Raw genomic sequence first — 14330 nt, 5'->3', positions numbered from 1 at the left:
CCCCCCCTCCCCACCCCCCCGACATACACAGTGACAGACACACTGACACACACAGTGACAGACACACTGACACACACAGGGACACACAGTGACAGCCCCCCTTGCCTCCTGCCTCCCCCTCGCCCCTGCCTCCCCCCCCCACCCCTGCCTTCCCCCCCCCACCCCTGCCTTCCCCCCCCCACCCCTGCCTTCCCCCCCTCTCCTGCCTTCCCCCCGCCCCTGCCTTCACCCCTGCCCCTGCCTTCCCCCCCCCGCACCTGCCTTCCCCCCGCCCCTGCCTTCACCCCTGCCCCTGCCTTCCCCCCCGGCGCTGCCTTTCACCCCCCTCCCGCCCCTGCCTTTCACCCACGCGCCGCACTCATGCCTCTGCCTTTCACCCACTTGCCGCCCGCACTCCCGCCGCCTCCCGCCTCTGCCTTTCAGCCACCCGCCGCCTCACACCCCTGCGCCCCACAGCCGCCGCCCTCACTCAGACACCTGCCGCCTCTCACCCACCTGACACTCGACACACACCCGCCGCCTCCCACCCCTACGCACCGACATCACTGACTAGCCGCCGCACCCACTCACCACCCACCCGGCGCCTCCCGCCTCACACCCACCCGCCACACTCACACCCCTATGCACCGACATCACTGACCAGCCGCCGCACACACTCACCAGACACCCGCCGCCTCACACCCGCTCACACCCTAGCGGGACTCCCACCCACAGCCAGCACTCCCCTACCCACCCGCCACCCATACTGAACACCCACCCGATGCCTCACACCCACCCTAGCGGTACACACACCTCACATGTTTACATCACCAAAATATACATTGTACTGTGGTGTGTTTACAATAAACCATTTTTAAACAACAATATCGTATTACATTTTCTTCCATGTTTCTTTTCAACTATTTATAAATAATAATACCTATTACGGATTTACATCCCGGGCAACGCCGGGTATATCAGTATATCTATATATCTATATATATATGGACTAACAAAAAAAGAAAAAGCAGCGCCTAAGGGGTATTACAAGTGTTTGAAAATATATAATATATTATTTAAAAAAATATATATAATGAATACATGTGCTATAAGTGTCACACTGACATATTCAATGTGTAAGTGCCTGTGCATAAATTAAATTAAGTGCTTATTATTTAAATGACCTAAAATTCACACAATACAATATTGACAAAAAGAGAAACTAATAAAAATAAATTAAAGTGATAACCAATCCTTCAAAGATAGTTCATCAATAAAAATGGTGACGTCTGTAGAGGGGTCTCCGGCTGCTCTCAGAAGGGTAAACCACATCCTATGGAATCTGTAGAAAAAAGAGAGGAGAGAGCGCACGCCCCATAGTATAAAACTGTATATTTAACGGTGGGAAGGAGGAGGGGGGGGGGGAAATACACTCACAAAGGTACAAGTGTTAAAAGCATTTCGTGATAATATCACCACCATCCGGTATCAATACTTTCATCAGACGTCCGTCAGTCTCTGCAAGATGAGGAGTCCGTGATCATCTGAGTATTCGGGTTGTGAGAGGTGTATCACCGAAGTCGTGCTGGAATCCCAGAGAAACTCCCTGCTGGATGGCCTCCGTAGTGTTGGGCGCACGAACCGGCCTGTTCTTGCGCACGCGTGATGACGTAATGTCCGTACGTTTGCGTGATGACGCTCCCTGACGCGTTTCGTCACTCTCGGGCGACTTTGTCAAAAGGTAGTGGAGAGGGGTTGAACGCTTGTGTATATATACACTGAATAGTGACGTAACAGCCCCTTGAACCAGCTGGGTCTGAAAGGTGAGTGTATAATAGTCAAATCTCCCTCCAGGTCTGAATCCACGGAACCAGTGGGATGGATGGACAGCTCGAAATTGTCAATGAGTTCTTGTGATACAGTGTGGTGGAACCCGACTCCCTCAGTAAAGATGTTAAAGCCTCACAGTATAATTCTTCCTGCATCTCCTCTTCCAGTCCACGTGCTCATCTCTCTCCTCTCTCCTGTTCCTGCTGTCCACATGCTCATCTCCTTAGCACGTGGACTGGAAGAGGAGATGCAGGAAGAATTATGCTGTGAGGCATAATTATATATATATATATATACACACATGTAGATGGGATGATGGGATCATGAAGCGAGAATGAAACACGTGTTGGGGCGTCTATTTTTCCCTGACTCCCCGGCGGATGGACCCCTCAATTGGAAGATCTTTACCCTTTGGACATTTTACTATCACAGTGTGGCATGGATGGTCTCATGGACTATGGTAACTGATGTGAACTGTTAACCATTGTTGATCCCATACTAACAGTCTCCTTTTGGTACTATGCCTGGTTTGCCTTGATTATACCAACTGCATTTACGGTGTATGTATATATAGCCCTGGTAGGTTTGGGCTATTATTCTGTCCTCCTTTTGTGCAATAATCCCTGGTAACAGCAGGTTTGCCAGTAGTTGAGATGGGTTCTCCCCACTCACTGCAGATCAGTGAGGCAGAGAAAGCAGTGCAGTCAGGCCTGTGTCCAATAAGGGACAGGGGCGGGCTCTTGTATCTGTCTTAATGATCTGCATTTCCTGTATTGAGTCAGTTGCTCCTACCCTGAGAGGAGCTGAGTCTTACCTAACCGAGCTGTCAGGGACCTGGCAGGCTTGAGGCCCTCCCCCTGGGAGAGGCTGGTAGACTTTTCCCACTACTCTGATAGGGGGTAGTGGAAGAGCTAGGCCTGCTTCCAGGGTCCTGACTGGGAGTGAAAGGCCAGGGTCATCCTGAGGGAGAACTCCTGAGAAGTACTGCTGTGACTGTGTATGCTGTACAGTGTGCTGCAGAGGAAATAAAGTGTTCCTGATTATAAAGAAGCGGTTGTGAGACTGGAATCTCTCATCCCTGAGTGGGACGTTCTATTCCAGGGATTCCACCCCATATCCTGGGGCCTGCAATAGATGGAGGCACTGTCGCCGTGAGTACGTACTGGGTATGTCCCCAGAAGCCTGTCCTGACCTTCCCCATAATACCATCAAGTGGGAGACTCAGGAGTCCTGTAAGCCAACAGGTGCGCCACACTATTATGCCTTGTAACCAGAGTAGTATTTGGCCTAGGAGACCCTATTTGCGATTGGGTGGGGGAATACCCGTTACAATTGGAGGCACTGCTGAGATAATCAGGACAGGCTTTCAGCGACACAAAACAGAAAGATTGAAAGTATGCTTCCAGAACCAGTGCTGCTGAAAGGGAGAAGTCTAGGGGTAGTCAGGAGAACGAAAAAACCTCGAAAAGCACACCCTAGACTGCCCTAAAGGGTGAATAGATCTGGAGACGAGGCTATTGCTGTTCGAGTCAAACCTGAGGTGGGTAGTCAGGATGCCTAGGGGGTGGCCTGGTTAACGCAATTAAGAGGGACCCCTGGATAGGAACCACAATACTGGCAGCCAAGAGGGGGAGACACAAGAGTACTGCACAGGGAAGAGCCCAGAGTACTACTAGCCAGTAGCCAGACTATGAACCGCAGAGCACGTGTACTGGACTGTTATCGTGTGCAGTATACAAAGAAAGAGTTTTGCCTAGCCTGGGGTATGCCGAGTTCACCACTTGCCAGAGGCTACATGTATTGCAGTGTTCACAAGAGAGCGAGTTCCCTGCCAAACAGTGAGGGTTGTGCTACAGCAGCGGCAAAGTTTATTTGAGCATTTGCCTGTTTTGTGCCCCTTATGAACGGGGCTTATTCCGGCTGGCGCCAAAACGGAGCCGCGAGCGAGCCGCATCTTCCCCTTCCCGCGCGTTTAATTTAAATGCCCCCCTCCTCTTCCCCTCCCCTTCCCCGAACCTCTGGCTGCTCCCCTGGCTTGCGCAAAGCTGCGCGCAGCGTCCCCCTTACCTCTGCTGCCTCTGCAGCCTTAGGGGATGCCGGGGAACCCTGGGCCGTGTGACCGGCGCCAGAGTGACGCGCTGCACGCGCCAGGGAAATCCCCAAATGAGCCGCCGGCTCCCCCACACCGCGGCTACGGCCGTGCTCAGATAAACATTGTCGCCACTGTACAGTGAAAATTGTGGGTTCACCTAAGATGGCGGCTGCTATATGCGATAGTGCACCGCGCGGTGCAAAGAAGCTAAAATGGCGTTTCCCGCCGAGTTTGGATGACGCACGTGCTGCGTGCAAAAAGACTGAGCAGATTATTTGCAGAGATTTGGCCGGGTCTGGCGCGAAAGCTAGAGCCCCGCCTATGTGCAGGAAGTGGCACGAAAGCAGGAGCCGCGGCCCCCTGCCCTGTGACTGGCTCAGCGAAGAGTCCACATCATGAGGTAACACCCAGTGACCCTCCTCTAATCTCCACCAGAGGGAGGGGTCACAGTGAAAGCCAGAGTCACGCCTTACTATCGAGTGCCCCTCCTCTAATCTGCACCAGAGGGAGGGGGCACAATGAGAGACAATCCCAGAGCTTTACCCAAACTGAAGGAGGAGCTGGATGCGAGCTGCTGCAACCTCAGACTGATGGAACATGGCGGGCCAGAGGAGTGAGCTACCCCTTTCTTTTGTGCCCGTGTATACATAAAGTAAGAGCAGGCGATATGGACTTTGCCTATTACTCGCTGCCAGAAGGTTTCCTGGATGTACTCACTGATGGGATCACAGCTTGCGGTGTTTGGGCCCTGACTGTGCATGCCTGGGAGAAGACCTTGCTTGGGGGGCTATTTTCTTTGTGAATGGGGCAAGCCATCTTGTGTCTAGCCCGCTAATGCCTACCATTGGGGTGTACCAAGCCCCGACGACTGAGACAAGTCCCGAGCCGGTTCCAGAGACCGCAACCCAAATGCTACCGGGTGAGGTGATTGAACCTGACGAGGCCAGAGCCGGTCCTCTGGTGTCAGCAAAGCCTGATGACCCAGCGGTTATGCTATGCGATGTGGGCCATGTCGATGTTACCCATGCGAAGGGCCCGTGCGCCCCAACAAACGTTCCTTAGGGTCTGTGCACCACGGTTCCAGAGGCGGAACTCACGATGGTGGAACCCACGGAAGAGACAGTGACTGCCCAGGGAGGATGGGGATCGCTATCGCTGGTGGCGCAGAAGCGGGACCGCTTCGTGCCGATTGCCGCCAGTGACTGCGAAGGGCCCCAATGTCATTCCCCTGTGGAGATGTCCCTACCTGCATCGTCGGACGATGAACGTGATAGCAGTTCAGCGGGGGTGAGGCGCCTACCGGCGGACCCCTACAGCGGTGCTGCAAGAAGAGAGCCACTTACTTGTGATGTGGAGCGGGCTCCGATGGAGGAGGCCTTAGAAGAGGCCCCGACCAAGGCTGCGGCGAAGGAGTCCGGAGATGAGGCCCATCCCAGCGCCTACTTCCGCAAGAAAGACAGCGTCGAGCTCCCGGTACCCCGTTCTGCGGATGATGTACTTCCTGTGCGGGACCGGACACAAGATTACGCGACCTCGCGAGAGGATGACGTCACTTACAAGGCGACCTCCAGAGTGGACTGGGACTGTGCTGCGACCGCTCCGGTGAGTAGCGTCCTCTCCAGGCGAGAAATGGACCACTACATTTACAGGGTGGTAGACCAAGGGAAACGCTGGCCTGTCGTGGCTGCGTCCAAGCAACCAACGTCCCCTGCGGTAGGCCGTGGCCTAGCTGAAGCCAAGGACTTTGCCCCAGATACTGTTGCTTCCTATGCCCCAGTCTCTGGCCCCATTACCCCTGCCATTGCCCCTGTCCCATCTGGTTCGGATTTCAGATACAGTCACCACGGGTCACTGGGTGAACAGGGGGTCCCCAAGCCATTCACTGATTACAAGGACTGGGTGGGTTTGGTTCAGGTCTCTGGGGAATTGGGTAATGATGTTGTTCATATTGTACCTGTTGCTCGGGTAAAACCCTATGTACCTCCAGTGTCTGACAGAGTTGTCAGAAATCACCAAAAGTCATTACTTTATTTTCACCACTCAGTAGAGGGGGGAATTGAGTTTGAAATGGGTTTCCACTGATGAGGACAGGGGATATAGTTCTGATAATGAAGAAAGGGAGCCTTTCATCTCCAGGAGATGCCTTAAGAAAGTGTATGGGCATGATCCTCTCCGACCATTAGCACCCATGTCTAAATTATGGGATGATTGTAGGTGTCCAGTATGCCACCCCGAGTGTTATGGTACTTCTGCTCCAAACCCAGTGGACAATGCTGTGCGCAGGCCACCCTAAGAGGGTATAGCTAGTACAAGTGAATACATATCCTGAGGGTAGTAAAGGAACCTGATCCCAGGTATTACTGTTAGTAGCGGATTCTCCACGTTGGGAGTAATACTATTTTTTTGTGTCACCATCTAAGGAGGGTGTATAACCTGCAAATGTAATAACACTGTATTATGGTGAATAATATGTCATGTTATTTTGTTTTGTACAGGTTGTTCACCTGCAGGATTGACCCGCAAATTTAGGTCCAAGTGGGGACCATTGGATTCCACCAGAGGGAGAGTATAGTCCTGGTAGGTTTGGGCTATTATTCTGTCCTCCTTTTGTGCAATAATCCCTGGTAACAGCAGGTTTGCCAGGAGTTAAGATGGGTTCTCCCCACTCACTGCAGATCAGTGAGGCAGAGAAAGCAGTGCAGTCAGGCCTGTGTCCAATAAGGGACAGGGGCGGGCTCTTGTTGTATCTGTCTTAATGATCTGCATTTCCTGTATTGAGTCAGTTGCTCCTACCCTGAGAGGAGCTGAGTCTTACCTAACCGAGCTATCAGGGACCTGGCAGGCTTGAGGCCCTCCCCCTGGGAGAGGCTGGTAGACTTTTCCCACTACTCTGATAGGGGGTAGTGGAAGAGCTAGGCCTGCTTCCAGGGCCCTGACTGGGAGTGAAAGGCCATGGTCATCCTGAGGGAGAACTCCTGAGAAGTACTGCTGTGACTGTGTATGCTGTACAGTGTGCTGCAGAGGAAATAAAGTGTTCCTGATTATAAAGAAGCGGTTGTGAGACTGGAATCTCATCCCTGAGTGGGACGTTCTATTCCAGGGATTCCACCCCATATCCTGGGGCCTGCAATAGATGGAGGCACTGTCACCGTGAGTACGTACTGGGTATGTCCCCAGAAGCCTGTCCTGACCTTCCCCATAATACCATCAAGCGGGAGACTCAGGAGTCCTGTAAGCCAACAGGTGCGCCACACTATTATGCCTTGTAACCAGAGTAGTATTTGCCCTAGGAGACCCTATTTGCGATTGGGTGGGGGAATACCCGTTACATATATAACATATGTATTTGACATCAGCATGTATTAGGCAATTTGGTGCATGTGTTATCTATGTTTGCTGTGTGGTTTTATATTTACTTGGGGTGAGGCCGGCCTTGTAGGTTCAAGGGGTTATTGTTAACCCCTTGTTCTACATATATCTTGTGCTTATTGGCTTTTTTCCCTTGCCTTGTGTATTAGGGGTCCATCAGTATCTTCAAAGCGGATTTCCCCTGTCTGATACATATTCTATCACAGGAGGATGTCAGGGTTTGTTTTAATATTTTTTGTATTTTATATTTGATTATTTGTGCTGTTAAATAAATCATAATTTTCTTTGATATTTGTTCTGAGTATACTTGAGTGCTGAGTTGGGACGCTTTTCTTTTTCTTTTCATTGTTATATTACTTCTAGTCCATAGCGTTAGTGGTTATTATATTACTAATTTAAGTACTCATTATTTGCTTAGTCTGTTGCAAGCAGTTTGTCTTGTTGATAGAGATATAGATTTATATCTCTATATATATATCTATATATCAACCCCGTTATAGCGCAATCCGCTATAATGCGGATCTGCTTATAACGCGGTTTGGGCATGGACCCCGAATGTAAAAAAATTATTATTATTTTTTTTTAAATGTAAGGTTTTTTTTTGCACGCACACACACTCACAACACGCACACACACTCACAGCACACATACACACTCACAGCACACACTCACAGCACACACTGCTCACTGCACACACTGCTCACTGCACACACTGCTCACTGCACACACTGCTCACTGCACACACTGCTCACTGAACACACTGCTCACTGAACACACAGCACACACACACTCACAGCATACACTCACAGCACACTGCATACACTCACAGCATCTCACACAGTCAAATACGCACACAAACACACACACACAGAGACACACTGTCTCTATAAGGGAGCTTGCTCTCGCAAGACGAAAGCAGAAGCAGGAAGCAGTGACAGGGAGAAGAGCTGCCAGATGCCGGGTAAGTGCTGCGTGCTGTTGCCGCTGCCCCACCGGGTCTGGGAAGGCTGGGAGTGTTCTTAGGTTTCCCCCTCCGGCGGGCACAGTACCACCATAAAACCCCCGAGGACCGCACTATAAAGAGGTTAAGCTGTAGATATAGATTTATTTTTTTAACGGCAACTTAAACTGCAGCTTTACAATAGGCAGCCATACTTTGAGAAGCAGTATTTTCACCGATCACGGGCGAATGGATTGATCGGCAGCTTAAATAATTAGATTTTCTTAAAATTCAAGAAACTCCTGCATTGATTAAACTGAGCACGAGGGAGATTTTAGTTACAGTTCACTCCCTCAGAATTGGTCGTCACACAATAATATTCAGGAGCTAAACCTATTTTTGTTCTTACAAACACAACCTGAATGGAGTAAAATCTCCTGAGAAACAGGAGAGACAATTCCGACTCATTATTTTCTTCTTAATTCACACATGAAAACAACTGCATTGCTATGCAGCACCCTAAAGGATTTGAGAACATTTGTAGCAAACAAAACATTTCTGGTGTTATGGGTCTCGGCTACATTTCTCAGGCGCTACATTGAGAACTGGTCTAGTACATTTTGTCGTGGCTGTCCATCTGCACTTCGCCGCTACTCACCCCGTTGCCGGGATGCTCAGCCGCCGGCCGCTTTGCCACTAAGGTAAGTCCCGACATCTAACACTTACCCTAAAAAAACCCAAACCAACGCTACCTCTACCATAAAAACTTGAACCCCTACCCTTAATCCACTTTACCCTAAACTCTTACCCCAAACCTCCTACCATAAACCCCCTAACTAAGCCCTTACCCTAAAACCCCTTACATTAACCCCCTACCCTAACCGCTAAAGCCCCTTTAAATTAACCCCCTACCTCAACTAGTAAAACTCAATTTAGACGCGGCTGGCAGCGAAGGTTCCAGTGGCAGATCGGCCGCAGAGGGACCCTCCGCCGCAGCCAAACGATGGCAGTCATTTGATGTTATCGTCTGATAAATTGTGTTCCCTTGTTTTTTTTTTAAATGTTTAAATCATTATAGTTTACTTAGTTTCTAAAATAACTTGGTTCTCTCCCTTTTGTAGGGTCTTCTGGTTCATTTTTGTTCCGTTATATAGATAAAGTTGGCAGAGTTATTCTTGGTCATTATGTTTCATGACTATGCCAGTTTTAATCTGCTGATAAGATGCCTATTGCAGTATTATGTGCTTCCTGGGTTCAGTCTTGGCTGTCCAGGTAAGAAGCATGATGTGTCGTGGGTGCTTTCCCCGTTTTTTTTGTCTCGTGCCGGTCACAAAGTTGGCATGGTTACTCTACTCCTGTGTTTCGGCTTCCTACCAACTCTTTTTTTGCTTGCTCAAATGTATTTTCCCTTGCGGTTTATTTTTCGATCAAATGCGTCTCAACAGGTTATTCTGGGGGAGGCGGGGATGGGGGGGGCTAATGCTATGCCACTCAACATAACCTTCACTGCATAGTCTCATGTCTTTGCTTATGATAATCCATCAACATAAGAGATTTAATAGCCCTCAGAAACGTAGACTAGCTACTGTATATCTAACTATAGAACAGAAGCAGCGGACGTCGTTTTTATACAAGAAACGCATTTTAGCAGACGTTCTTCAGCTACTTATTTTCATCAGCAATACTCCCAGGTGTTTCTCTCCTCAGCACCAGCGAAGAGAGATAGTGGTTGCCATTCTGACAAATGATAATATCTCTTTTAAAATCAAACCAGATTAAAACAAAAAAAGAGGGCAGATACATTTTTCTGGTTTGTATGCAACCGTAGGTGGTCCTCTGGTAATATTAGCCAAGGTTTACGCTTCTATCGCTTCGAAAGTTCTCTTTTTTGAGAGCACCTTTTCTTTATTAGAGGACATCAAAAAAGGTCTCATCATGGGTGGTCACTTTAAAACTGTCCTTAACACTAAATTTGATTGGTTAAAAGATCTGGAATTGGTAGACATTTGGAGGAACTTGCACCCATTGGCCATAGATGATACTTTTGTCTCAGTGCCACATAAATCATACTCTTGAATTGACATGTTGACATGTACTTGGTGGATACGCGCTTGGCCTCTCAGATTCAGCAGTCGCGTATTCAGATTACATGGTCGGATCATGCTACGATAGATATTCTTATCAATCTGGCCCCGCGCAACATGATTCATCAATGGAGAGTGATCACATCTGTTATGCATCCCCAGGTATTATTACAATGAAAAAATGACCTTGACTTCTCCGACACAAACTGCTCAACTGTATGGGAAGCGTACAAAGTAATCAGAGGTTCGTTTGTAAAAATCGCCTCTCATATGAGATAAAGGTAGAATGAAGAGAATTGAAGCTTTAAACTGGGAGCGCTCTCGTTTGGGGACTAGCCATAAATTCACTCAGGATTTTTTTTTTATAGCAATAATTAAAATTTGTGGTGAATAATTGTATTTAATGTCTATCAGATAAAACTGCACAGGCCATGAGATGGACCTCCCAGAAATATTATGAAAGGTATAATAAAGGTGTGTGTGTGTGTTTAAATTTTTTTTTGCAGTTCCCATGAAATAATAAATATACATTTTTTATAAAATATTTGCGTGGGATCTCTTATTGTAACTACTGTATGTTATTTAGAGTTTAGTCTAATTAGTCTACACAGTGCAAAATCTACACCTGTTGCTGTTGTGTGCAGGCACAAAAGGATTTCTCTTTGCCCTCAGTCTGATTCGTTGCTGAGGGGTCATGTGACCCTTCAGCGCGCTTGAAAATCACTTTTGCCTGTCTCCCCAAGCGCTGAGCATTGGCAAGCGCTGAGCATTGGCAAGCGTACGTCCACATGCACAGCGCCAGAGTGGACAGGCACATTTTATTACATTAATGTGATCGCTCCAAGTGCGCGTCGCGGCAGCACCCCGAGACCCACCTTAAAACACACATGCTTAAAGAAGCGTATGAGAAGCTCCGTGATTAATACTGTACCTGATACATATACCTTGACCCCCTGCAGATACACTTACCAGAACGCCCTCCTACTGTCTCTGTACATTCTTCCTACCTACCAATTAGATTGTAAGCTCATTGGAGCAGGGATTCCTCTTCCTTAATGTTACTTTTATGTCTGAAGCACTTATTCCCATCGTGTCATTTATATTGGTTGTTATTTATATGATTGTCGTTTGTATTACTACTGTGAAGCGCTATATAAATAAAGACATACATACAAGAACAGCACGATAACAGAACTCATAAGTGTCAACTGCATAAAATAATGGGAGACCCCAATATAGCGTCCGTGCATGCAAGATGATAAACCAGAGAGAAGAAAGTAATATCAGCACGGCCACCAGAATAAAGACTCAGATCCTTGGAAGGAAATGCATCAGCCATCCTCGTAGGGAATAGCAAATTGAAATTGGCCTGGACAACGTCACTCAAACTGACCCAGAATATTGTGGATTGCAGATATGCGTGAAGGAAAACTAAAGATGAATGATTCCAAACAAGAAAACAGTCAAATAAAGTAAGTCTTCACATCCCGATTGTAATTTAGGGGTTCAGAGAGGCAAGGGACAGCGCAGTAGGCAAACAATTCAAATTTAGGAATACTTGCGAGTCTCTTAGCATCGCCATTTTGAAACAACTCTTAGCATCTCTCAGGGAAAGAAGTGTCCTCCTCCCGAGCATCAATACAGACTTTGTATCAGACAAGTTAGGTCCAAAATAGGCCTCAGAAGCTTGCCAGCCTGTAGTAAAATTTTAAAAAAAGTGACTGCTCTCTGTAAGGTGGACGGGTCTCTGCTGCCAAGTATTCCGTAGGTCACGCATACAAACACCACGATGTGCAGCTTCATCAGGCCCTGTGGAGGCACTTTTTATTTATACTACAAGCCGCGGCCTTACTTGGACCGATTTGTTTTTATCCCTTTTTCCTTCCCGTTTACCCTCTCCTTGGTCTTTTTGTATAAATGTCTTACTACTATAATTTATGTTGGGTCCCTTTACCCTTCTCTTCTGTAAGCCCAAAATCTTGCAAATAAACAGTTATTAGAAAAAAAATTGATCAGTTAGACAAGGGCAAATAAACGAAACTTGAATTATCTCGAACCTGTAAAGTATTCATAGGAATCCCTCTGAAATACTTCAAACAAGATGCCTAGAAGCTGCCACATCTGAGAGGAGATGGTCTGGTTGGTCAGACTGTATGCCAAAGACAGGATCTCCTCATAAAACTCTGCAAGAAATAAAAGGAATTCACAAAGATAGAACCAATTAACACTTTAATCTCACCAAATCCTAGCTATAGAAGTCAATAGGAAGCCCCGTCTGTTTATGTCAGTGTGTCACATTGCAGAGACTGCTTTCATGGGTCATAGGTTCCATCTGTGTCACCCTGTGGACAGAATCCACAGATCAATAGATCCCTTCTTTCTGCTGCAGAACAAACTGATTCCATGGGCGCTTTCTGACTGACTCAGCAGTTGAAAGACATGTGATGAACGTAACATTTCTTGGTCTCTAAATATGGATTCTGTGGTTCTTATGATGATCACCTATAAAAATATTTTTTTTTAAAAGAAGACGATCCGTTGAAGACAACAGTTTTTTTGTAAGAGAATTGAAAACGATTGAAATAATTCAAAGTCTTCGTTACTTGTCCTTAAACTGTCATTCCCTATACTCTAATAAAACCATGCCATACTTTAAAAATACTTTTAAGTCTTCTGAAGTTTAGGGGAAGAAGTGGTAGGTTACATTGAAATAAAATGAGATATATCATCTCGTATGAAATGAACGGGAATAAGGGAAGGCTTACATTGAATTTACATTTAAGACACACTAGCACCGCCTACCTGTTCCTGCAAAGTACTATGGCCGACTCTAAACTCCAGTTTTGAAGCTAAGTCACTGTGTTCGCAAAAATGCAAATAAATGCTGGGGATTTACACGTAATTTCTCGCAGTCACGGGGACAGTAAACCTGACTACATCCCTACACATCCGCTTCTTCCCCACTGACCAGACGGATGCATCTTGGCACTAGGGAACCAAATCTTCTCTTTTGCTTAGCAACAGGGAAGACAAAGGCAAAGTGTACCAAAAAATAAACCCTGTGAGGAACAAATCTACCCCCTTGACAGGTACAACTAAAAATGGGGGTTTAAAGGAGAGCAGGGAGCCATATAAAGGGTGCTGGGTTCTCATTTGTTAAAAGATGAAACCTCCACCCCCCAACTGGGCAGGGCTTTTTCCCTTCAATTCCTAGTGGCATAGAAAGAGGAGCGATAAATTAGAATTACGGATACTAGTACTGTATAAATATTAGGCATGCATAACTCTACTCAGAGTTTGCTCTGGAGAGAGGTGATTAAAGCGTGCAGTGTCGTACACTTCAGAATAGGGCAAGTCCATATCCAAGGTGTTTGAAAAATTAGAGAGAGGTTGGGTGGAAAGTGTGCAACAGCGAGTAAAGGAGAACGTAAGGATTGATTTTGGTAAACTAAATGGTGGGTCAGGAACTTGTCAACCATAATTCCCTGCATACCTGGCAATAAGGTCATAGAAAATTCAAAGGCAGAATCCAATATACTTTAGCGCAGCGGTGCACAAACTGGGGGGCGCAAGATTATGTAGGGGGGGCGCGGGCTGAGTGCGGGGAAACCTGGGGGCGGGCAGAGCTGTGCACGGCGGCCAGAAGCTCCGTGCACTGGCTGCTTCCCTGCTGTCTGTGTCAGAGGGGGCGGGGCCAGAAGCTCCGTGCAGAGACTGCTGCTTCTATGCTGTGTCTGCCTGCAGAGGGGGCGGGGCCTTGCTGCAGGGCCCTCCCTGCACACAGACAAGCCCTCCTCCTCCTGTCTGTTACCCGCCCGTTTTCTGCAGCACATGGGGGGACCGGAGCAGAGGGGGGGACCGGAGGGGGGAGAGGGGGAGAGGGGGAGAGAGAGAGAGAGAGGGGGAGAGAGAGAGAGAGAGAGAGGGGGAGAGAGAGAGAGAGAGAGAGGGGGAGAGAGAGAGAGAGAGGGGGAGAGAGAGAGAGAGAGGGGGAGAGAGAGAGAGAGAGGGGGAGAGAGAGAGAGAGAGGGGAGAG

General features: G+C 47.8%; 1 pseudogene; it reads right to left on the bottom strand.

The window, feature by feature from the left end:
* The window catches only part of LOC142486183 (importin-8-like), a 49692-nt pseudogene extending 37171 nt beyond the window's left edge, over positions 1 to 12521 (bottom strand).
* Between the last annotated feature and the right edge of the window lie 1809 nt (positions 12522 to 14330).

The sequence above is a fragment of the Ascaphus truei genome, unplaced genomic scaffold (genome assembly GCF_040206685.1).
Source record: "Ascaphus truei isolate aAscTru1 unplaced genomic scaffold, aAscTru1.hap1 HAP1_SCAFFOLD_770, whole genome shotgun sequence".
Taxonomy (NCBI): Eukaryota; Metazoa; Chordata; class Amphibia; order Anura; family Ascaphidae; genus Ascaphus; species Ascaphus truei.
The sequence above is the reverse complement of the archived record's forward strand: the minus strand, read 5'-3'. Positions and strand labels throughout refer to the sequence as shown.